Below are 24,393 nucleotides of genomic sequence, written 5' to 3'. Positions count from 1 at the left end.
AAAAGGTTATGAGGGAAGTGCTGCCTGGATCTCTAGACCTGGGGCCCAGTGTGCTGGGAATCGCACCCTCCCCAGACCAGGTGTTCATATGAGGCTGACCTAATACATCAGATGAATATAGTAGCCTATTCTTTGTCAGGGAAAAAAATGCATTAATTATTTGGCTTAAGTCCACCAAATTAAGGTTGGCCCTGAAGGGAACAAATACTTCCCTGAGCTTTGGATTGTCCTGGTAAAGAGCTAAAATAATAGTAAATATTGCTTAGATAGGGAATCAGACCTCTTACACTCATGTGTGCTCACAAGGGAAAGATGTTCTTATTTACAATTTGCCTTATAAAATTATTTTCCCAAATTGATCTTTTAGAACAAGGAAATTAATCGAGAACAGGATGTGCTGCTTTCCATTGGGAATCCATTTCTATGAAGAAACATAACTGGAAACAGTTAACTATTTATTTAATGCTCTTATGCTAACACTTAATGCTCACATTAACTCTTAATGCTCTCAGGGCTTTCTGCCTCCCCCTCAGTTAACATTTATCAGTTATTTTTATTGCTGGTTATTCTTTCCCTTGAAAGTGTTTTGTTTTCTCAAATGGTTGTAAATTTTTTAAAAGCCTGTCCCATAAATGTCATTTTAATCTCCCACAGTCCCTTATTTAAGATCGAGCCCTAAATATTTCTTGATTAATTATTTGCCAGCAGGCATGTCTGGCCTTCCTGAAATATGGGCATTGTGATCTAATTATGTAGACATATCTTTCTGAAGGCACCGTCACAATTACACTGACTACACAGAAAAGAGCAGCTTTTTTTGGAGCAAAATCTGTTCATTAAACAGGTTGCTTAAAAGTATGTGACTAGTCATTGTACTGGTCTCTCATGTCTTCTGTCAGTTTGAGAATTTTCAGAATCAAAAGTTGTGGGTTTTTTTAAGTTCAACACCCATGTTTATGTCTAGAACTTAGACCCAGTATCATATTTTTTCTATATTCAACATTTCAGATGGGCTGTGTATTTCAAAGGATGCTAAGCTACAGCAAACAACTGCCTGTTTCTAAGGACCGAACGCCTTTCTCTTTGAACCCTGTTCATTGTCTTTCTTCCTAAGAATTTTTCATGTTGTGTTTCACAGGTGTCCTCCCCAAACCTTCATCAGTTAATTAACTGGGTATTTCAGAAAAGATGTTCTTCCAACTCAGGGTTCTCAGTGTAGGAGAGGGTGACTAGGGTCTTAACCAAATAATCATATACATGTAAATTTTCAGTAGTGACAAGTGCAATGCAAATCAACAGCAGAGGAGTTTGACCCCGGAAGGGAAGTAAAAGAAGGCTTCTCTGAGGAAGATCAGAGAGGTTAACCAGGAAGAAAGGGCAAGCACAAGCAAAGGGGCTGAAAGAAAACCTGTGGAGATGGGGCCCGGGGAGGAAGATGGCTCAAGACAGGCTTGTAGGAATGGGCAGGAGTTTTCTCTTCTCACTTCAAGAACAGTGAGAAGCTGCTGAAACGTGTTTACCGTCAGGGAGCTGGCATATCCAGCCTGTGCTTTGGAAAGATCCCTACGGCTGTGCTGTGGACAGCTGCCCAGAGAGCACCCAGTGGGTGTGGGCAGACCCATCACAAAGGTTTGCAGTGGACTAGGCAAGAGACCTGGGTCATTTGGTCCAGGTTTTGATGGCAGTGCCACAGAGAGAAGTGAATTAATTCAAAAAATATTTAGAGAATGGAATTGTCAGGCCACGTTGGTACAGCATAGGTCTCATGAGAGTTCAGATAGAAGTGATCCAGTTCAAGAAATATCTAAAAGACAAAGTCATCAGGAATCGGCCATGGATTGGAAATGAAAAGTGAGGGAAAGAAAGGCGTCAAGGAAGACTCACAGATCTTCTGAGTTGTACTAATAATATGTACCTCAGCGCATTAAATGCTCTGAGAAGTTCTACAGCAAAGAAACTTGGCTGACTCTCTCATCTAGCATTTCCCACATTCATTCCTTTTTCTGGTAGCAGTTTCTAACTTCTGGGAACACACTTCAGACAACTGAGTTAGCCTAAGTAGGCCCTTGGACTTTGAGCAATTCCAAATATTCTTCCCATTTTTTAAAACCCCTGTATTAGACTGCTAGCGCTGCCATGACAAAAGAACACAGACCACAAACTGGAGGGCTTCAGCAACAGACATTTGTTTTCTCACAGTTCTGGAGGCTGGAAGTCCAAGGTCAAGGTGTCTGCAGGTTTGGTTTCTCCTGAGGCCGCTCTCCTGGCTGCCTCTTCACACGGTCATCCCACCGTCTGCGTTGTCTCTGTGTCCTAGTCTCTTCTACTAAAGACACCAGTCAGATTGGATGAGGGCTCAGCCTGACGACCTCATTTTACCTTAATTACCTCTTTAAAGGGGCTCTCTCCGAATACAGCCCTGTTCTGAGGTGCTGTGGGTTAGGGACACGGTTTAGCCCGGAACAACCCCAGAAGCGTAAACTTCTCTTCTAGAGCTGGTGCTGCCAGTGAGCATCCACAGCCTGCATCACATCCAAGCTCTGCTGGTCCTGTTGGGTCATCCTGACACATCCCCATTGTCAGCACCCTCCATGGAGAAGTCCCACCTTGTGCTGTGGCAAGATTTTTGTTTCTTACTCAGATTTCTTATTTGTAACCCTATAAAAGAACAACAAAGGGTAAGAAAAAAATGCAACAAATGGTACCCTTCTGATCAACCCCATAGCCAAGATATCAGAAATGAAGATGTTAGTGGAGGGAAGAGAATGCTTCTGGATTTTTCTTCAAACCAGGTGAAACCAGCATTTCACCTTGAAGCAGCAGAGCACCTAAGCCCAGGTAAACACCGGTCTGCTCCATGCCCTGCACCACCCAGTCGGGAGCCAGGACTCTTAAATGCGGGGTGGGCCACAAGCAGTATGTGAGATGCCTGGGAACTAAAGTCCAAAATCTGCCTTCGCTCTCTGCTCAGAAGGCAAGTCATTGAGCTTTTCTCTCTTTCTTTTCCTGGGAGAATGGCTGAGAAGATTATGTGGATAGATCGTTCTACCTTTGAAAAACAAAACCACTGTGCATGTAAACGTTGAGACTATCACTCATCTCTCACCATCAGACTGGCAAGAGTAGTGAGATGGTCAAAACAGTATGGGTGCATTGAAGCAGCAATTCATAAAACCCACCCTCAGAGTGAATATTTTTTATTATTTTGCATGTTATCTTATATTCTATATTCTCCACCAAAGTCACCTTCAGTTTTCCTATGTTTCTAATTTCAGCCAAGCTTTTAAATGTCATCACATCATCTTTATTGGAATTAGGTCCCAAATGAGTCACAAACCAATGAAAACTGCCTGCTGATTTGCTGATTGTGGACACTTTATATTAAGGAAGGAGCCAGGATTTTTTTTTCCCTCCTCAATCCTCTTTAAGTCTCAAAGTCTGTCTGCTGCTTTTTGGAACCTGAGTACCACTGACTGAGTCATTGTATGAAACACATCCACCATATTATTCCAACGAAATAGGCAAAAAATGCTTGGTCTGCACATCGGTCAGCTACTTCCAGGAAGAGATGGTTGGACCTGGCTTTACGGAAAACCACTCTTCTCTCCCTAATGACTGCACGGGGGTGCCCATGCAAATAAGGTGAACCGAACAGATCTCCCTGAACTTGTTCCACGTGGGGTTGCCATAGCTAATCCAGATTTGATGCGTTCTCCCTGTACACAGACAAGTACTGTAAGATACTGTTTTGTGAATCACATTTGAATTGTGGCCTCTCTCCACAATAAAGTTAATCAGAAACTGATACATCTTTATTCAAGGCTGGCTTACTATCTTTTTTTCTCCCTGGTAGATATTACCTAATGTATAGATTCTTCGTAGTGCTGGCAAAGTTGCCCCAGGGCTCCTGAGATCCCTTGAGTTCAAATCTGGCTTCTGCCACTTAAACAACTTGGCATCTTGTCAGTCTGAGCTGAAGTTCAAAGCTCGACTCCTGGTTTTAGGTGAAGATATTTTAGCCCTACCCTCCTCTCACATGCGTGGCTCTGCAGGTATCAGGAACCGCAGGGAGTAGGAAGCCTGGTAATTACATTGTTTACCTCCTAGTTTCGCACAAAACCAAATCAATCCCAGGCACGCCACCAACCAGCCTTTAGGGAAATGTATTCCAAAAAGCTTCACTGAAACCACTTATTTATTGACATTTCATCATTCTGCTAAGCAGGAAACACTTAGACCAAACAAGGAAAAACCCAACCTTTCAAACGCCTGACCTTTGTCAAAGGTTTATTGAGAAAGGGAGATTAGAAAAGAGCTGGAGGTGCCAAATTCTTTGTCATGCCCCTTTGCCAGGTGGCAGTATCATACGGCATTGGGTATGAGCTTAAGAAAAAAAGAGAAAAGGAACAAGGTTTCTCTCTCTACAGAAATTAGATTAGTTACTGTTCCTTTTTATGACTTATAATGTATCTTCCTTCTAAAATATATTTCCCTTTTCCCATTTCATCTCATTACCCCAAATACACACACATGGACGGTCCTGCACCTTCATAACATACCTAAATAATGCATTCTACTGAAAACAACCACCATCACGGACATCTCCTTGAACCGCCTCTTGGACATCCGTTCTAGTTCCTGGCTGTCTGGAAGTTCTGAAGGTGTGACTTAGCCTAGAGCTTTTTGTTAAACAGTAAAGAAAACCATTACTATTTCTCTGTGAGAATGACATATATAAGGTAATTAGCACAGTGCCTGGGGCAGCCCCAGCGGTCCCCAGGTCGTGGTGACAATGTAGTAGTGATTGATTGTTATTACTGGAACAGAAATGATATGTATGCCTTTTGGGTTTCAGTTATCAAAACAGGGGCAATAGCCGTATGAAATGTTCTGAAGTAGCTTTCTTCTCCTCCTCCTTCTCCTCCAAGGTTAATGAAATACTTCAAAAAGGCAAAAAGAGATACACTCACTTTCTTTGGTATGAAAAGTTTACAGCTATAGAAAAGTTGAAAGAATTGCACATCTCACTGTCTAGAATGTACAATTAACATTTTGTTTCTTTATCGCATATCTAACCACCTGGCTACCTATCAGTCCCTATTTCTTTAAGCTGCATCTCAGGGTCTGTTGCAGACATTGCTTCATTTTGAACATTTCAAAATGTTTACTGTGAGTTCAGTTTTTCTTTGCGGCTCTCTTTCTCTTCTTCACCTTTCCCCCTTCTCTCCCTCTCCCCTTCCTCTGGTATAATTTACAGGCAGTAGAAATGAACGCATCCAAGCGTATGATTTGGTGAGTTTCAGCAACTGCGTACAACTGTATAACCCAACTCCCCATTAAGATTAATAGAGAATATTATCACCCCAGGAAAATTCCCCAAGCTCCTTCCCAATCAGTTCTTGTCTGCCACTCTCATGGAGTCAATCACTATTCTGATTTTTTAAGTCACCATAAATTAATTTAGCCTATTTAAAACTTATTTAAATGGGTCATACAGTTTGTAAGAATGTATGTTCTCTGTTGCATAAGGCTGCTGTTACTCAGCTTATTTTTGAGTTTCATCCAAACTGTCACATGTATCAGCAGTTCATTCTTTTTTATTGCTCAGTAGTATTTCATTGTATGGCTATACCACAGTGTATTATACTGTTGATGGCTATCTGTGTTACTTCCAATTTGGGACTACTATGAATAAACCTGCTTTTCATACTCTTGGGCAAGTCTTTTATGTGATACAGATTTCCATGCCTCTTGTGTAAATATCCAGGAATCAAATTGATGAATCATAGGGTTCCTGCACAGCCATGCCTGCTGGGTTCAGATTTTCTTGGAGCAGTAACCTCTACATCCATTCAAGTCTAGACTGCCCCCCACCCCCCCCACCACATGAGGTAGCAGAACAAGGGGCAATAATGGTTATTTTTAGGTTCTTCAGGATCGTGTTATCCTTTTGCTCAAAGAACGTGTGTTTCTCAACCAGCATGTTCACAGGTTAGCATTTGGATTGGTGGAAGAAACAGGACATTGTAGGTAACTCCAGCCCATCTCATTTGTTAAGGAGCTCTTACATCACAAATGCTGTTGATGGTTGGCTGTCCATTATTTGAATATTCATCATGTATGACAAGTAGGAAAAAAACAACTTGGAAAACCTCTTCTTATACCTGTGGGCTATGCTATACATTTGGCCCCATATATTTGCAGGTTCTGGATCTGTGGATTCAACCAACTGCATATCAAAAATACTTCGAAAAAAGTAAATTCCAGAAAGTTCTAAAAAGAAAGCTTGAATTTGCACATCAGCAACTATTTGCTTAGCATTTGCATTGTATTTACAACTATTTACAAAGCATTTACATTGTATTAGATAGTATAAATAGTCTAGAGGTGATTTAAAGTATATAGGAGGATGTACATAGGCTACATGCAGACACTCTGACATTTTATATAAGGGACTTGAGCATCCTCGGATTTTAATATCCATGGGGTCCAAGATCCCCCAAGGATGCTAAGGGGTGACTAGAGTTGATTTCAGCTGGTCCCTCAACATCCACCACTCAGACGCATGTTTCCCTAGTCACTTCTCTTTACCATCCTCTATTGCATCCATTTTAAGCCCTCTCTCCTCTGATCAGATCTCAGACCCAGTCACCTTCCTCAGCTTAGCACTAGTTTACAGTAGTGGTTCTCAACCGCGGTCAGTTTTGTCTTGTAGTTAGGAAGGGTGCTACAAGCATACAATAGGTCAAGGCTACTGAACCTCATCCAGTGCAAAAGACAGTCCACCCCAAAGAAAGAACTGTCCATCCTAAAACTAGTGCTGCAGTTTAGAATCCCTACTTTACAGGCAAAATAGAAGACATTAGAACAGGCTTCTTAACATGTTTTATGCTATAGACTGCTTTATCAGTCTATGGACCCCTTTTCAGGAAAATATTTTTAAATTCATAAAATAAAATACATAGGATTACAAAGGAAGTATTGTTACCAATTTTTAAAAACCGTGATTTAGTAATATCCTTCTTTTTATTTTTTTAATTGAAGTACCATCAGTTATAATGTGTCAATCTCTGGTGTACAGCACAATGTCCCAGTCATGCATATATATACATAAATTTTTTTTATTAAAGGTTATTACAAAATTTGAACATAGTTTCCTGTGCTATACAGCAGAAACTTTTTTTAAAATATATGCTTCTTTTTATATTCCATGTTAAAATTGAAGTATAGTTGATTTACTGTATTTGTTTCAGGCATACAACATAGTAATTCAGTATTTTATAAATTGTACTCCAGTAAAAATTATTATAAGATAATGGCTATAATTCCCTGTGCTGTACAATATATCCTTGTTGTCTATTTTATACACAATAGTTTGTATGTCTTAGTCCTATACCCCTGTCTTGCCCTTCCTCCCACTTTCCTCTCCCCTTTGGTAACTACTCGTTTGTTTTCTATATCTCTGAGTCTGTTTCTGTTTTGTGTATAGTTATTTGTATTTTTTTAGATTAAATAAGTGATATTGTCAGTATTTGTCTTTCTGTGTCTGACTTCTTTCACTAAGTATAATTATCTCTAGGTCTATCCATGTTGCTGCAAATGGCAGAATTTAAATTCTTGTTTATGGCCGAGTAATATTCCATTGTGTATATATATGACATCTTTATCCATTCATCTGTTGATGGGCACTTGGGTTGCTTCCATGTTTTGGCTACTGTAAATAGTGCTGCTGTGCACATTAGGATGCACGTATCTTTTCAAATTTGTGTTTTCTTTCTTTCTTTCTCAGCCAGGAGTGAATTGCTAGATCATATCGTAGTTCTATTTTTAGTTTTTTGAGGAACCGCCATACTGGTTTTTTTCATAGTGGCTGCACCTATTTATATTCCCACAACTGTGTACAAGGGTTCCATTTTCTCCACATCTTCTGCAATGTTTGTTATTTGTAGACTTTTTGATGATAGTCATTCTGACCTGTGTGAGGTGATATCACATTGTTGTTTTGACTTGCATTTCCCTTGTGATTAGTGATGTTGAGCATCTTTTCATGTGTCTATTAGCCATCAGTATGTCTTCTTTGGAAAAAATGTCAGTATGTGCTTCTTTGTAAATGTATTACAGAACAAGCCTAGCAGGTGTCTAATGAATACCATAACTATGAGCATAAATAATATTTTGAGATCTACAACAATTCTAATATAATATGAAAATACCTGCTTTCTGTTAGAGATGAAGTCACACAGACTGCTAGCGATGCTGTATTTTGATACCTACATTCAGATTTGAAGAAATGCTACACTTAAGTCAGAGGTTAGGGAAGAAGGAGATGTGACTTTTTCTCATTTAAGTTCACAGATGCCTCAAATCCTATCATTGAGGCTCTGTACACCCCAGGTTGAAAACTCCTGCATTTGAAGAAATTACCATCACACACACACAAAACCGTCTTTCTCCATGTACATCCATCCTTCCTTCCTCCCTGATTCAAGAGTAGATGTCCCTCTCAATCAAAGTTCACTTGCAGAAAACAGAAATTACATTCACTATTTGAAGCAAAACACAATTTAATCCAGGAAATTGTTTACATTTCCCCTCGAAAGGCTTCAGTAGCAGGCTCGAAAACACTGTAAACAAAAATATAAAATAAAAAGAACTAGTAGGACATCAATAAATTGTTGACTATAATTGTTTCTCAAGGTGATTGTTTATATACACACATATGTACCTACAATTAGATGCATGAAAACATTGAGGCCAAAATATACTTTCAAAGAGGAAAAAAAATATATCAACAACAGCAAACACCACCATAGACCTGACCCTTCCAGGGAGCTGCCTCCTCTTACACAACCAAAAAGGAGGGAAATTGGAAATGATAAGTGGAACTCTTGACTGCAGAAACACTGCCTTAGCCGGGATTAGCTGGAGAGCTACTGCAAATGACGGCCCTAGAGTCACACCATGCCTCAAAACAAAAAACAAACAAAAAAACCACCAAATGCCCCCCATTCTGCTTCTTGACATCCACAAAGCACCAGGATGCTGGAACACTGCTAACGGAAAACCCAGTGGCTCCCCCTGGGACTTGCCAGCTGAAAAATCAGAAGTAGCCAAAGTATAATCTCTGCTCCCCTCCTTCTCCCGTCCTCAGCTCTTGGAGGACTGTCTGAATCTTAAGTCTGTGTGGGACTCCTACTGCAAGAGAGGCTGGGAAACCTTTTTTGCTTTCTAGCCTCTGCAGAACAGGAAGACACACAGAATGAAGACATTGGGTCCACCATATTCCCCACCACCTCCTATCTGAGGCTGATTAATCCTACGTTGTTCCCTCCCCTCTGCTATTGACCTTACTAAAGGTATGATCCTCTTTCCTCTGTCTTCAGCTCCTCCCTTTCTTCCAGCTGTCTTCTACCAGCATATCCAGACAACTTGAAAACCCCCAACTTAAGTAAACCTTCCCTTAATCCTATTTTCTTCTTTCTCACCCTCTCCACCTTCCATTCACAGCCCATTCCCTTCCAAGAGTTTTTATGCTTAATGTTTATACTTTCTCGCCTCCTACTGCTGGTTAACCCATAGCAATCTAGCTTCCAGATTCACCACTGCACCAAAACCGCCTTTGCCAAGGTCACCAGTTACCTTCTTGGTGCTAAAGCTAAGAGGCATTTATGGTCCTTTTCTTGTCTGACCCTTGAGTGTCATTTAACACTGCCGGCCAATCCTTACTCCCTCAAACACTTCACCTGCTTCATTACCACACTCACTTCTACTTATTTGTGTGTTTGTTTTTCAAATGAAAAGTCTCATATATTATTACTAAACCAACCTACTAGTACAAAAGCATAGAAAAATCATTTTCCAAGTAAGACTTACCCAACTGTCCAGATAATGGTGATGTTTTCAGCTTGATTTAGAAAGACCTTGATACGGCATAAATATGGTGCCACCTCATGTGCAATTCCTTACAGACCCAGCTTGGTTCTTTTCCAATGTCTCCTCTTGGAGTTGTGTCTGGTATTATTACCAGTTTTTATCTGAATCCATCAGAGATTGGGACAATTCTGCTTTAATTTCTTGGCCAGAAATTACTTGATCCTGAAAGTCTTGTGAGAAGACATGGCAAGGAATGGAGTCAATCCTTTTTAATTTTTTTTCTACCCACTGGCTGTAATTTATGAATCTCCTTTGTAGTTTTTTTTTTCTTTTTCTTTACATTAAGCAGTGTTTGTCAGGATTCAGTCTTTTCTTTAACACTATATATTTATTTCCTCTATTTTGTTTTTCAGTCCATGGACCTATTTATTAGCTATATTGTTAATGACTGAAATCTTTATATTGAGCCCAAAAGCTCTCTTCCAAGTCTCCGGCCAATATATTCAACTGCTCGCAGAACACCTCCCTTTGAACGTTTATCAACCACCTTAGGTACAGGGTATACCAAAGCAAAAATCTTCTTTCCACCTCCAAACCGGCACCTCCTTATTCCTATCACCCAGAGATAGGGTGACCATTCCTCTTGTTTGCCCAAAGTGCTTTCAGCTGACACTCTTTGTCTTTGTATAATTAGTGTAAGTGCTGCCTTTCCCCTCAAAAATGATCCAATTAGTGTTGTACTTGTAGGATTGCATTAAAGTTTCATTTGGGTTTCACTTTATGAAAATAATGCTTTTTAAAGAGGGTAATAAAAAGAGAATATTTTCTCGCATGAGAAGAATTTTTAAAACGTAACATATAACTTGCAACATGCTGGAGAAATTTTAAAACAAAGTAAAAGCAAAAGTCTGAAAGTAAAGGAAACCACCAGGAAGCATTAAGAAAATGGTAAAATAAGACAACAGAAGAGAGATTCAGTACATAGCATAAATGTAAATGGTTTAAACTTCTCTGTTAAAAGGCAGAGACTCTTAGGTTGGATCAGAAAAGAAGTAAAGCCAGCTGTTATTCACCCAAAATAATGTGACAAGGAAAATTGATAATAAAAAGAGAGGCAAAGATAAGGCAAACAAATGCAACACAGAGAAATCAGAGAGGAAGAAAAACATAAAATAATAAATATTGTCTTTCAATTTTTGATCAAGGGTATAGTTTCCAACAGAAAATAAAATTATGATTTTATGTGTCAAATAACTCAGCATCAAATACAAGCATAAAGTAATGGATAAAGAAATTGTAAAAGGCAAATGTGGAGGAAGAATTTAATACAACTTTCCCAATATTCCAAGATATTCCCAGAATCTGCAGGTTAGACATACATTTTTAACATCATGCTTATTTTTTCCAAAATGTACTTTAGAAGAAAATTCCTGTCCAGTGTGTAATACCTGCTCTCTTTATGTAGTGAATCACTGAAGTCTAAAATGAAATCTATTATGAGAAGACTGCCGATAAATATATTTCATGCTTTAAAAACAAATCTGACCCAATTTGGACAAAAATCGTAAATTCATCCTACTGCCTATCCCAAAATGACCTTTGTTTTCATTTGAGTATATTCCCTTTGTTTATATATGTGGTGATTTGTTTATAATAAAATTGAAATTACATTTTTTATATATACCAGGCTTTTTTTAACTTAATCTCATACCCTGCATTTTTTAGTGTTATTTTCTCTGTTTTCCAATTTATGAATATATCGCAATTTATATAAGGATAATTCTAAGTGGAACACCCTTTTTTAAAGATCTTTGTTTACACCTCTCTGATTCTCTGGTTGTATTCTTTGGTTAGACTCCAAGAACGAATTTTTGGAGCAAAAGTTATTGATATTTTAAAGGCTTGTTAACACTGTTATCACTTTTTTAAAGTTCAATTTATTAGACAGAAGTGTTATCCAGTTATTTGAGTTTATTTCTTTAGTTGAATAATTTTTCATGTTCATTGGTTTTAGTATTTATTCATTTCTTAATTGGTTGATCATGTACTTTGTTATTTTTATTGGTATTTTAAATAAATATCCTATTACATTATGAACCCTTTTAAAGTTGAAGATAGTACAGGGGAGGGTAGAGCTCAGTGGTAGAGTGCATGCTTAGTATGCACGAGGTCCTGTGTTCAATCCTCAGTACCTCTGTTCAAACAAACAAACAAACCTAATCACCTCCCCCCAAAAACAAACAAAAGTTAAAGATAGTAACCCTTTATCATCTGTGTCACAAATGTTCCATTTGGTCTTTGCATTTTTGTTGATGGTGTCTTTTAAGATGAAAAATATTTGCTTCTTACGTAATCTATTAATCTTTTACTTCGTGTTTCTTCTAGGACTGTAGTAACTGAAAGGCTCTTCCTTATTCCTAAATTAGATAAATATTCACTTGTATTTCCTTCCAAATATTTTTGTTCCCATTTATTTCAGGATCTAACTTTTTCTTAATAACCTATTGTCCTATTTATGAAATGATTTATAACCATTTATGAAATGATTATAAAAATCCACAGGATCTTATATGTAGAAAAACCTAAAGATTACACACACACAAGTTAGAACTAATAAATGAATCCAGTAAAGTCACAGGATACAAAATCAGCATACAAAAATCAGCTGCATTTCTACATGCTAACAACAAACTTCCCAAAAAAGAAATTAAGAAAATAATCCTACTTACAATAGCATCAAAAAGAGTAAAATACTGATGAATAAGTTTAACCAAGGAGGTGAAAGACCTGTACGCTGAGAACTATAAAACATTGATGAAAGAAATAAAATAGGTATTTTAAAAAGATGTCTCATGTTCATAGATTGGAAGACTTAATACTGTTAAAATGTCCATATTACCCAAAGCAACCTACAGATTCAGTGCAATACCTGTCAAAATCCCAGTGGCAGTTTTTACAAAAGAGAAAAAATGATCCTAAAATTCATACAGAACCACAGAAGACCCAGAATAGCCAAAAAATAAAAATAAAAAACTTGAGAAAGAAAAAGAAAACTTGAAGTATCACACTTTCTGATTTCAAACATATTACGAAGCTACAGTAATTAAACCAATATGGTAATGTCATAAAAACAGACATATAAATTAATGGAACAGAACAGAAAGCCCCAAAATAAGCTTATAAATATATAGTGTCTTAGTCCATCCATGCTGTTATAACAGAATACAATAGAATGAGTGGCTTATAAACAACCAAAATTTATTTCTCACAGTTCTGGAGGCTGCAAAATCCAAGATCAGGGTGTTGGCAGATTCAGTATTTGGTGAGATCTCACCTCCTGGTTCATAGAGAGCTGTGTTCTTGCTATAACCTCACATGGCATAAGGAACAAGGAAGCTTTCTGGAGTCTCTTTTACAAGGGCACTAATCTCATTCATTAAGGCATACAGACATCTAGTCTGTAGCATAAGGTCACCTGATGTTCAACAAGAGTGCCAAGAGTACCTAATGGGGAAAAGACTGTTGGGAAAACTGCATATCCACATGCAAAAGAATGAAATCGGACCCTTATCTTACACTATAAACAGAAATCAACTCACAGTGGGCTGAAGATGAAACATAAGACCTGAAACTGTAAAACTCCAAGAAGAAAACATAACAGAAGACCTTCAGACATTGATCTGGGCAATGATTTCTGGGATATGACACCAAAAGCACAAGCAAAAAAAAAAAAAGCTGCACAGCAAAGGAAATGACAGAGTGAAAAGGCAGCCTATGAAATGTGAGAAAATATTTGCAGACCATTTATCTGTTAAGGAATTGATATTCTTTGGAATTTTTTAGGCAAAAATAACTCACAGCTAAAGAGTACTATTTCCCTAGGATGACAGTCTCTTTATTAATTTTTTCAGTGTAAAGCACCTACTGTAATATGATATAGTAACATTCCATTTAACATAGTGGTTTAACCTATCAAAAGTTTTAGTATAGACAGAGAAATGAATGAGAAAAATAAGACTGTATTCTTAGATGAGAGAATTGTGGGTGACTATAAGGTATGGTTATGTAACTTTTGACTGTGAGAGGCAAAACAATTTTTTTTTCATTTTTAACTTAACAAATGAGCACCTTCTCTGTATGCCAGATATTGTTGAGGACCTGGAATAACAAGAAGGAATGCGGGAGTGTCCCTAAGCCAGTTATTGGACTCCTTGACTTGGCCCTCGTACAGAGTTTGTCCAGCACATCCGGAGTGCCAAACACATCTGGCAGGCAAAGGAAAGTTTCAGCATCGGATCCCAAGTGTTAGTGCAAATGAACGTAACCTGAGATTTTACCAAACAGGATTACTATGATCAGTGAACAATATGTTCCTTGACTTTTTGGAATTGACTTGACCAAATTTGTCATGGGAAATTCTCTCCTCTTAGATCTTCCATTATTCTGAAGACTAGGTTACATAAATAAAGACCAGGTTAAACGACAGAGCGAGAAAAAGAAAGAGAGAGCTCATGTTAAGTGCATGCCAGCCATGAATCCAAGGCCCCTGTAAGTCAGTTATGTTCTTTGCATCTGTTTTAGAGAGGATATATCAAGGGACTGCTTTCACTGCTCTAAAGGTGTTAACACATGCACTTCTCCTAATAGTCACATAGGATAGGTATGGACGAAGAATCGAGGGCATAGAGAGATTGTGACTTACCAGTCATCAAACTAGGAAGAAATGGGAGATTTGAACTAGACTATCTTCCCATTTCTCTTTAATTCAAACAAAGCTCCATATCCTGCCCTCCCATTTTAGTGCTGATTTTGTAGGACTTGCCACGGTCTTCCCTGGCACGTGCTGAAGAGGATGTGGGTGACTAAGCCATGCTACCAAGATTAACACTGACTTTAGCACAAATCTCTACCTGAGTTTGTAGCATTTCCCTTCCTTTCCCCTCCAAGTTCTCAAGCCAAGCTGAACTCACCGAGATGGATAAATATTAACTTTTAGGTCAGCATCACTGTGCGTCACAGGCCAGAGTCTAAATAGCAGGGAACTTTAATCTCCTCCTGTGTCTCCTCTCACATGGACAGAGGAAGACAGAAATGCAGCCTCAGGTGTTTCTCTACAAATCGGGAGGTGGTTGAGCCGCCTTGTTCTCCTTCATTCGGTAGGACTGGATTGTGTCTTTGTAGATATGTGGATAAAATATGTTAATTTTTAATGATCAGATAATCAGGGGAGTTCCACTGTTGATTATCGGATCTCTGTGTGTTTGTGTTCACAGGTCCAGACACACATACAAAGAGGTACAAAAAACACACAAGTAGAGGTCACGGGACCTTGGAAGTTACTTAGGCTATGCCTCTCAATTTATGAAAAAGGCAACACCTCAAATATTATTTACCAAAATGTTATTTTGAAAAAGTAGTCCCATGTTGGCTCTCTATATACTATTGCAATTTAAAGGATTTAAAAAATTTTTTTTCATCGAAGTTATATATATAGCAGGGTACAGTTAAAGGACCTGCTAGTTCTAAAAGTTTCTTAAGAACAGGGTCCTCATTTTCCTGTCCCCAGAAAAACCTCTTTCACCTCTGCCTGGTCTTTACCTCCGTATACCTTAATGACAAGTAAGTATTGCCACCTCCTGATTTTTTCAGTTTGAAGCATTCTACATCGACTTTCCCTTACAAATATGAGGACTTAGCTCTTTATTCTCCTGGTCAACACCACGTACAGCCAACTGCTCTCCTCACAATACAGCTGTATCTCAGTTGTGATTAGAAAAATTGAAAGTTGATGTTATTATGACTATATATGCTATTCAGAAATGGGGCATATGCTAAACTAGTATTTTCTTATCAGCACAACTTTTCCATGGAGGTAATATTTTCTTTTTACTTGTTTATTTATTTTGTCTATTTGGTTGTATGTGTGTGTGTGTGTGTTTTATGTACTTAACATTCATTCAATACTGAAATATTTGCCAGTTGTCTACATGTTCTCTGAAGATGTTCCATGATTCTGTCGGTTTCATATTAGGTGTTATATCAGTTATGTCAATCTCCTGCTTCTGAAGAAGTCTCTCTGAGACTGCTGACCTGCTCATCTGGACTGGTTGTCCCCTCTGTCTGGTTGCACTGAGATCTCCTGTCATTACCATCCACAGAGTCCCATCCCTTCTCTGATGCGTTGGAACTCCTATTTCCTAGACTTCATGTCTTTTTTTCCTTCTTCTTCTTTTATCCCCTCATTTTCATGGAACTCATCCTACGGTAGCTTCCTAAGAAAAAGCATATGGAGGTTAAAACTTATGTAAGAACCTGCCTGTCTGAAAATGTCTGTATCCTACCTCCCGCTTGATTGATGGCATGATTGCATAGGAAGTTCTATGTTGGAAATAATTCTCACACAAATTTTTTCTTCTTCAGAATTTTGAAAACATTGCTCCATTATTTCCTCATTCGTGGGATGTTGAGAAGTATTCTAATTCCAGAAGTATTCCAACCGCCATTTCAATACTTAGTCCTTTATATATAATTGTATTTTCTTCTCTGAAAGTTGCTTGAATATGTTGAGAAATTTCACAACGGTATACCTCAGTGTGGGTTTTTTTTTTTAATCTATTGTACTGGATGCTTAGTGGATCCTTTAAATCTAGCAAATCTACCCTCCAGTTTTGGGGGATTTTCTTGAATTGTTTTGCTGATGTTTTCTTCTCCTGTGGGTGTTTTGTTTTACTTTCTAGATCTCCTGGAATTCCTGAATTATTTATCTGCTTTTCTTACTCTTTCTCTCCTATTACCTCTTTCTTTGTCTTTTCACTCTGGTTTCTTCCATTTTAACTTAGATTCCTTCAACTGAAGTTATTGTTTATGCTGTTGTGTTTTTAATGTCTAAGAGACCTTTTTTGTTCTCCAAATGCTCTTTTTTAAGTGGTATCATTTTCTTGCTTCATAAGACAATGTATTTCTCTTGCCTCTGTGAATTTTTTGATAATAATTTTTGAAAATTTCTTTTTACTCCATAGTTTCTGATCCCCCCCATATTGTTTTTGTGGTTTTCCTTAGCTATTTGATGATCATTGGTGTTCTCATATATAAGAGAAAGGGACCAAAAACTGAAGTTCTGAACATGAATGTGAAGGAAGGTTGCACTTATTAACAGTGCCTTTGGTGTAGTGATCTGGCTGAGGCAGTTCTAACTTCTAACATCAGTGTCTTTGGGCTTTCCTCATGTGCTGGCCAGATCTCCGAAGAAAACTCCTGCGAATTCTTGCCTGGAGAGTAAGGGCCTGGCTGCCAGTGTTTGGGAGGTGGAGGGTGGGAAGTAGACTGGAGGACTATGTGTATGCTGTGTGCATATTAATCCTCCTGTCTTTTTATGGTACCCACCCTGAATATTGCCTGGACATCCCCAATTCAGAGATCCTGTGTTTTGCCGTCACCACAGGATAAACTTCCAGGCTTCTGCTGAAGTGGAGGAGGTGCCGTCACCCGGCTGCTTGCATAGGAGAAGGGGGGTGGGGTGTCAGCTGTTTCTTAAACACAGTTCTGCCAGTCCTGGAGCCTTTTGAGGGCCCTGCCATGAAAACGGGTGGGACTCATCCATCCCCATTTCCAGCTTCTGGGTCAGCCTTCCCAGGTCCACTGAGGGGTCACCCATCCACCTGCTTCTAGGTTCAAAGGTGCTGTTATTGTCACCTCTCCCAGTTCTACTATTAAAAAGATACATATGTATGTATATGTGTATATGTGTACATACGTAATGACTTCAGTTTCGATAAGATTCAAGAGGAGGCCAAGACTGATAAGCGTATTCAATCCACTGTCTTCAGCTGATGCTCTACCAACACTAATTTAAATAAAGATGGTATTTATCAACAAATAATACACAGGTCCAAAAGCATGTGAGTATTCATTCTAACTAATTACATGGAATTACAGGATTCCAACATAAAATTTTAAAAATTTTTAAAGGAAAACAGATTCCCCTGTGAACATATCTTTTTTTTCATCTCTCACTTCCTAATGTATTAGTTTAGCAGTCATTCTAGGCTTAATTGACAAACTTTTTTGAGTTTCTGCTTTGTCTATGACATAATTACAGGTTCTACACAGTTTAAAATCCCCTCTCTTTTCCCTGCCACTCTACTGAGAGGGAGATATCATGACATGAATGATTAAACTATAAGACTGTGTTCCATTTATACAATGCCTTAGGAATTTTCACAAGTGAGAGAAACTATTTTATCAACTACTGATAGTATCAAAGTGAATAGTCACATCTATTACCTGTCAGACAGATACTTTATAATTTTTTTTGCTGTTCCCTCAGGGAGGTGCAGCTGGCATTTTAAGCAAGGAAATCCTTGGTTTTGCTGGACAAGCCTGTGCGCTACAGTTTGGTTAGCACATAAGCATTAACTGCTGTGAGTGTCCTCTTGTCATTAAGACACTAAAATATAAATTCCCTTTTATGTTTTCAGACGTCCCTTCCACTTTTCCAAGTGTCCCCCATGGGGCAGTATCTGCCTTCCCCAGAAAACCACTGATGTCTAATACAACGCTTTGAAGTGGGTCTCATTTTCATTTGACAACAGAGATCCAGGGACTCTGAGAGGTCAGGCAAGCTCCTGTGCTCACCATAAGCTGCTCAGTGTTGGCACCTGATTCGAAAATTAAGTCTAATCCCCAGACCTGCTCTACCCAGCTGCTCCCAGTTGCTGAAAGGGTTCAGGGAGGTAGTATTGGTCAGAGCAGGCTGCGTAACAAAATATCAGAGACTGGGTGGCTTAGAAAAATGGAAATGTGTTTTCTCACAGTTCCAGAGACTGGGAAGTCCAAGATCAAAGGTCCTAGGCAGGGTTCAATTTGTGGTGAGAGCCCTGCTCCTGGCTCGCAGATGGCTATTTTGTTGCTCTGTTCTCATGTGGCCTTTCCTCTGTGCGTATACATGGACAGAGAGCTGAAGACAGAGAGGGGAAGAGAGAGCTCTCTCTGCTGTCTCTTCTTATAAGACCACTAATCCTATCAGATCAGGGCCCTACCCTTCACCTCCTTTAACCTCAGTTACTTCTTTAGAAGCTCCATCTCCAAAGCTTCAACATGGGAATTTTGAAGGGACACAAACATTGAGTTCATAACCGAGTTTGAGGACTGAGCACAAGTCCTTCGATTGGGTGACTCTGATCACAGGTGATCTTTGTGGAAAAGTCTTTTGGTCTAGGGGTAGGGCCAGAAGCCATTTGGAGCTGACTGAGGAGTAAATGCTTGAGGAAAATGTGATGGCCTGTACTTAAGGGCCGTAAAAGATGGGGAGAAGAGACAGTCCACTGAGCAACCTTCAGAGCTGAGAACTTGGTAATCAAAAAAGGTATATTTAGCAGCTAATAGTCAACATATCCTATTAAGTGGAATGTTTCTGACTCAAGAGATCTGGATTTATTTTAGGATTATATCTAGTGGTTAAAGTAGCATTTACTAGATCTAGAAATACTGGCACTTATGAAATCTTTTCATTCTGTGATCTTCCTTGTCCCATTACTTTGAGACCCACCATTTTAAAAAAAACATTTTACGTCAACACTGTAAGCACACACATATAGGCACATATGAAACAAAATTTATGAAATGATACATCTTGGTTTGTATTGCTGCATAACAAAACACCACAAAACTTGGCAGCTTTTTAAACAAAACCACAAAGTGCTCATAAATCTGCAAGTCAGGCAGGACACAGTTGGGAACATCTGGTCTCTGCTCCACGTAGTGTTACCTGAGGCAGATCACTGGGGAACAGGGAACCCTTTCTCGAGATGGTTCACGGTGCGGGCAGTTTGTTGCCAGCTGTCAGCTGGAAGTTCAGTCAGTGCTATGGGCCAGGGTCCTCTGCAGGGACTGCTTGGTTTCCAGGGCACGCATCCTAGGAGGAGAAGGTAGAAGGGTATGGCATTTTTATGATCCAACCTCAGACGGCATGGTGTCACTTTTGCCATATTCAGTTGGCTGAGGCAGTCACAAAGTTCCACCCGTGTTTATGGGGAGGAGGCAAAGACTCTACTACTCAGCGGACCAAGTGTCAAGGTCACGTTGCAAGAATATGTAGAATGGGAGGTACTATTTTGACCATCCGTAGAAAATACGGTTTGCCACACTGTACTCACCTTGTATTGTACACTAGTGCAAGCAGTACATTCTGATATATTCTGCTTTTTTAGTGCTGATGATTATCCACTGAATTATGCTAACAGTCCACTAATGGGTCACCAGTCCCAGTTTGAAAAATATTACGTGCAATTGTGAAATGGAAACAGTAGTCAAAAAAAATTCTCTTAAACATAGGTAAAATGCTTTAATACCAAATGTAGGGCTAGTTGAAAGATTGTAAAAGATTAAAATTAAAATATATGAGCACAATAAAGTTTTTTCCTTTTGCTTTCTAATAACTATTCATCAGAATGAGACTTGATGATCTCAGCTGAGTTCATTTTACAAATGAATCAAAATCTCACATACATCAGTGACTAAGACCAAAATATTGTCGTTGTTATGACAAAACTTGTCACCTGTAATTGTTTTATACAAAATGTCTTCTTAAAATTATTGGTAGCAGTATACATAATCAAGTAGTTGGAACCCAATCCTTTTCTTTTTATTCGTCGTTTACTCGTTTCTCCAAAGAAAGTCTCTGAGTATGGACTCTGGGTCCTTGTGACAAGATCTCTGATTAAGGGCGCACATGGTACTGGGGCGGCCAGAGGGGGAGCTGGAGGGCTTGTTGAAAAGACAGAATTTGGGACCAGCTCTAAACCTGTAAATTCAGAATCTGCATAGTAACAAGATGCCCAGGAGATTCTTGAGCATATTCAAGTTGGAGAAGTCCTGATCTAAATCAGTGTTTTCCGAAAAATGTTTGGACCATGCAGCCTATCAGTAAAAAAAATTGCCATGAATTATATGTTTATGTGTATGTTTGTGTAATACACATGCACAGCTTGACTCATATTTTATAAAAAAAAAGTTATACACTGAATATATGTTTTCTAAGGATGAGGGCTGTTTTAAGGATGTAGGAGCTGTAGTGGTTTTCTCCCAATCCCCAATGTTTTATCTCAGTAATTTGCAGAGGTACAAGCACCCCATCTGGGGGCCCAATGGCCTAAATCACACCAGGAGTCCCAGTGGCTCAGTCCTAAGTATCCTTTGTATCTTTTCCTTGAACATATGATCCTGTATTACTGATGCTGTAATTATCTTATAGCTAAAGGTTAGGCTGACTCCCAGTCAGTCGCTCTAGTATCCCTTCTGTGCTTGAAATGCTTGTTTTTGCTGAAATTGCCCATGGCTTGACAGTTAATCCTTGGTGCCCCCGAAATTCAGGATAAAGAAAAGCGTTTATACATGTTTATAAAATAAGAGGACAAGTGAGGTCTTAGAATCTCTGACTTCCTTGAGATTTGATCTGATAACTATAAGTGAGTTGTTCTTTTTATTCTTGGAAGAAAACACTGTATTCTGGAGGGTGAAATGGGGGACCCGTTCATCCTGTTTACCTTCCCATTTAGAAGACAGGAGCGAGTCAGCCTCTTCACCTCTGCCCCTCCGCAGTGAACCTGGAGTTGATTTGAAAGGAGGGAGAAATGCAGTAGGCTGTATACGTGTGTGCCCCAGGCTGTGTGCTGGACACTCTCCGTGGACCAAATCCTCTAGTTCATTTAACACAAGCTTGTAACATAGGTATTTTTTACTACCATTCTGCATGTTAAAAAAAAAAATGTCTTTTTTGCATTTTTTAAAATATCTGCTTTTTTAAAAAAAAAGTAAAGAAATGATCTAAAGAGGCTTGGAATCTCAAGAGTAATGACAGATGTTTCAGGGCAGCATTTTTTTAAAATTATCAAACATTCTTTAAAAGACTCTATCATTCATCTAAATAGGATGTGCCCCTAAGTGACTGTTCTCTGTGCAGATTTCACAGAAGACAACTGCTAGCCCATGATTTTGACATAAAATACTTATGATTGGAAGTTACTCTTTGGGTCTGTGATAAATCTCCCCAATTACAAGTTTCCCATCACTTTTTTTTTCCTTTTCTTTTCTTTCTTTCTTTCTTCCTTTCTTCCTTTCTTCCTTCCTTTCTTTCTTTCTTTCTTTCTTTCTTTCTTTCTTTCTTTCTTTCTTTCTTTCTTTCTTTCTTTCTTTCTTTCTTCTTTTTTTTTTTTTTTTTTTTTTTTGCATTTCCTGAGAGGAGATGAAATACTGATTTGGGGGAGCCAGGTAACTATCTGGCATGTACTCAAGAAACCTGATTGTGACCGGGCTTGTTCTTAAACTCACTCATCTTTCAGGTATATTTGAAAAGTGCTTCACTGTTAGAGAGGAAGCAGCTCCCATGACTGATCCGTGGGTGTCCAGTAAAGGACTATTTTACAGCGCTTCTGCCAGCAACTTGAGGATAAACACCTAGTTGTATTTGAGGCATTATCTTAGGACCTTTGTGTGCCATATCTCTAATCCTTACAACCGTCCTGGGCACGGCATTATCCCCACTCTTCAGATGAGGAAACCGAGCGCTGCCTCGAAGTCCCGGGACTGTGTGGAAGTCCTTGGCTCCCTCCCCTACCTGGAGCTTAACGCCAGACCTCCCACCCCTGGGACTGATTAACTCCCAGCAGGGGAAGCTGGGCCTCAGGGCCTCTGTTAATTGGAGGTTAGTGGTGTGTGGCTGAAAGAAAATCGTCCGAGAAATGCATTTGCCCTTCAGGCTCAGAACCCTGAAACCTTGCGCTGCAGCGGCCAGGACTGGCTGCGGAATTCTGGAATTTCAGAAATGTACTGCGGTGATACGAAAAGTTAAATTCTATTAAAGCATAATCAAAGTACAGACAAAGTTAATAAGTACTCAAAACTCACCACTTCCTAATTATTTCGCTGTTTCCTGTGTTCTTGAGGGCATTTACATCCATCGTATCTGTGTGGGAGGAACGTGTCTAATGGTGTGAAACCGTACATCTCTTTCCAGCTTTGTGTTCAGGGACCTGACTTTGCTAACCTGAAATCCGCCATGACAGGAGCATTTACACCATGGAAAGTGGCAAATGCTATAAACCCCGGGCTCAATTTAATGCTTGTTGCTTGAGGACACTTCAGAATGTGCTGAAGAAAATATTGATGCAAATTAAACTGAGAAGTTTGCTGCGTCTGTAGCTGTTACAGGAAGATAACACACAAAAAGTCCCTGGAGAAAGTTTTCTTCCACTGTTAAAAAACTGTTGTCTGATTACGCAAAGAACTTGCTCAAGTTATTAGCAACCAAGTGAAATTCCCAGATCTGTGTTCCTTGTTTCACTTTCGTCTAACTTACTAACTTAGAGTGAAAATACCAACTAACAGTCACATGGAGTCTATACCTACTTGGCAGCTGCAACCATAGGTTGACTACAGATAAAAGAATCTAGCAAAACTCAGTTAAAGCATTCTGTGAAAATCAATTATCCCTGTGGAATTCGTTATAAAAAGAAGATACTGGATTTCTTATTATAACTTATAAACTATGTGCTACACGTGCTTTATTTATAATATAAACTTTTTTTTTCTCTGTAGAACCAATTATTAAGCGTTGTCAGCACACCACTGCCTGTGGGGTATAATTGGTCTATAAATTTTGCACCTGCCGGAACTGCCAAGCAAAATCCATGTCTTTCCCCAAAGCATTGGCACCACTTTGAACATAGCTGAAATAGGAACACAGCTTTTTATCCTGTTGTTTAAAAAGAGAAGCCAAAAAAGAATGCCAGCTGCTTCTTGTGTTAAATTTTCTGCATTAGTCCACCAGCAAGAGAGAATACTGTCAAGAAATCTTTAAACTACCCCAAAACAGATAGGTGTATCCTCATGGACTTTGTTGCCATGCTTACATGTACCTTTTGTTGCTAATGAAGATTGTGAGATCTTTTTCCAGCTATCTCTGGAAAGCAGTAGGATTCTGGGCCTCCTCCAAAGACAGTGAGTTAATGCATTTTATGTGTTAGCATATCAGCCTAAGAAAAGATTAAGGACTGAAAATTTGGGAATCTAAGCCAGTCTCATGTTTACTTAGTGAAGAGAATTAAAAGTAGGTCAAGAACTTATCAGTTTCTGGTTTTGTTTTACCTCTATCCCATACTTCTTTCTAGAAATATTCTAGAAATCTGTAGATTGTCACACATATTTTTATATGCTCAGTTCCTTAAATCTACTTTAATTGGTTTTGGACTGTTTCCACAAACTGGGTTTCCGCATTGCCCTCCACACTATGGAAGGTGGGGCTGTTCTGTTGATTTTAGCTTTTCTTTAACCAAACTTTTTTTTTTTCTTTGAGCAAACTTTAATATGCAAAATTCTGAAAACCGCCATCCTTCCCACCTTGCTCTTAGGGACGTCTAGTGTTTGTTAATGAAAAAAATGAAGGAAAGAAAAAACAGCCTCTCGGGATCCTTCCAATATTTCCTGGAAAATTGCTTACTTTGGATTAAGAATGCTTCAGTGGGA

The 24,393-nt window shown here is 38.9% G+C and overlaps 1 protein-coding gene and 1 pseudogene across 1 annotated transcript in view; one reads left to right on the top strand and one right to left on the bottom strand.

Annotated features, from left to right (window-relative positions):
- The window catches only part of PGCKA1 (PDCD10 and GCKIII kinases associated 1), a 72,146-nt gene that overhangs the window by 20,287 nt on the left and 27,466 nt on the right, over positions 1–24,393 (top strand). The window lies entirely within an intron of this gene.
- LOC107034110 (large ribosomal subunit protein eL39-like) lies at positions 9,963–10,118 on the bottom strand (annotated as a pseudogene).

Source organism: Vicugna pacos, chromosome 2, assembly GCF_048564905.1.
Source record: "Vicugna pacos chromosome 2, VicPac4, whole genome shotgun sequence".
In the NCBI taxonomy this organism is placed as follows: domain Eukaryota; kingdom Metazoa; phylum Chordata; class Mammalia; order Artiodactyla; family Camelidae; genus Vicugna; species Vicugna pacos.
This window is presented reverse-complemented; position numbering and strand designations above follow the sequence as displayed.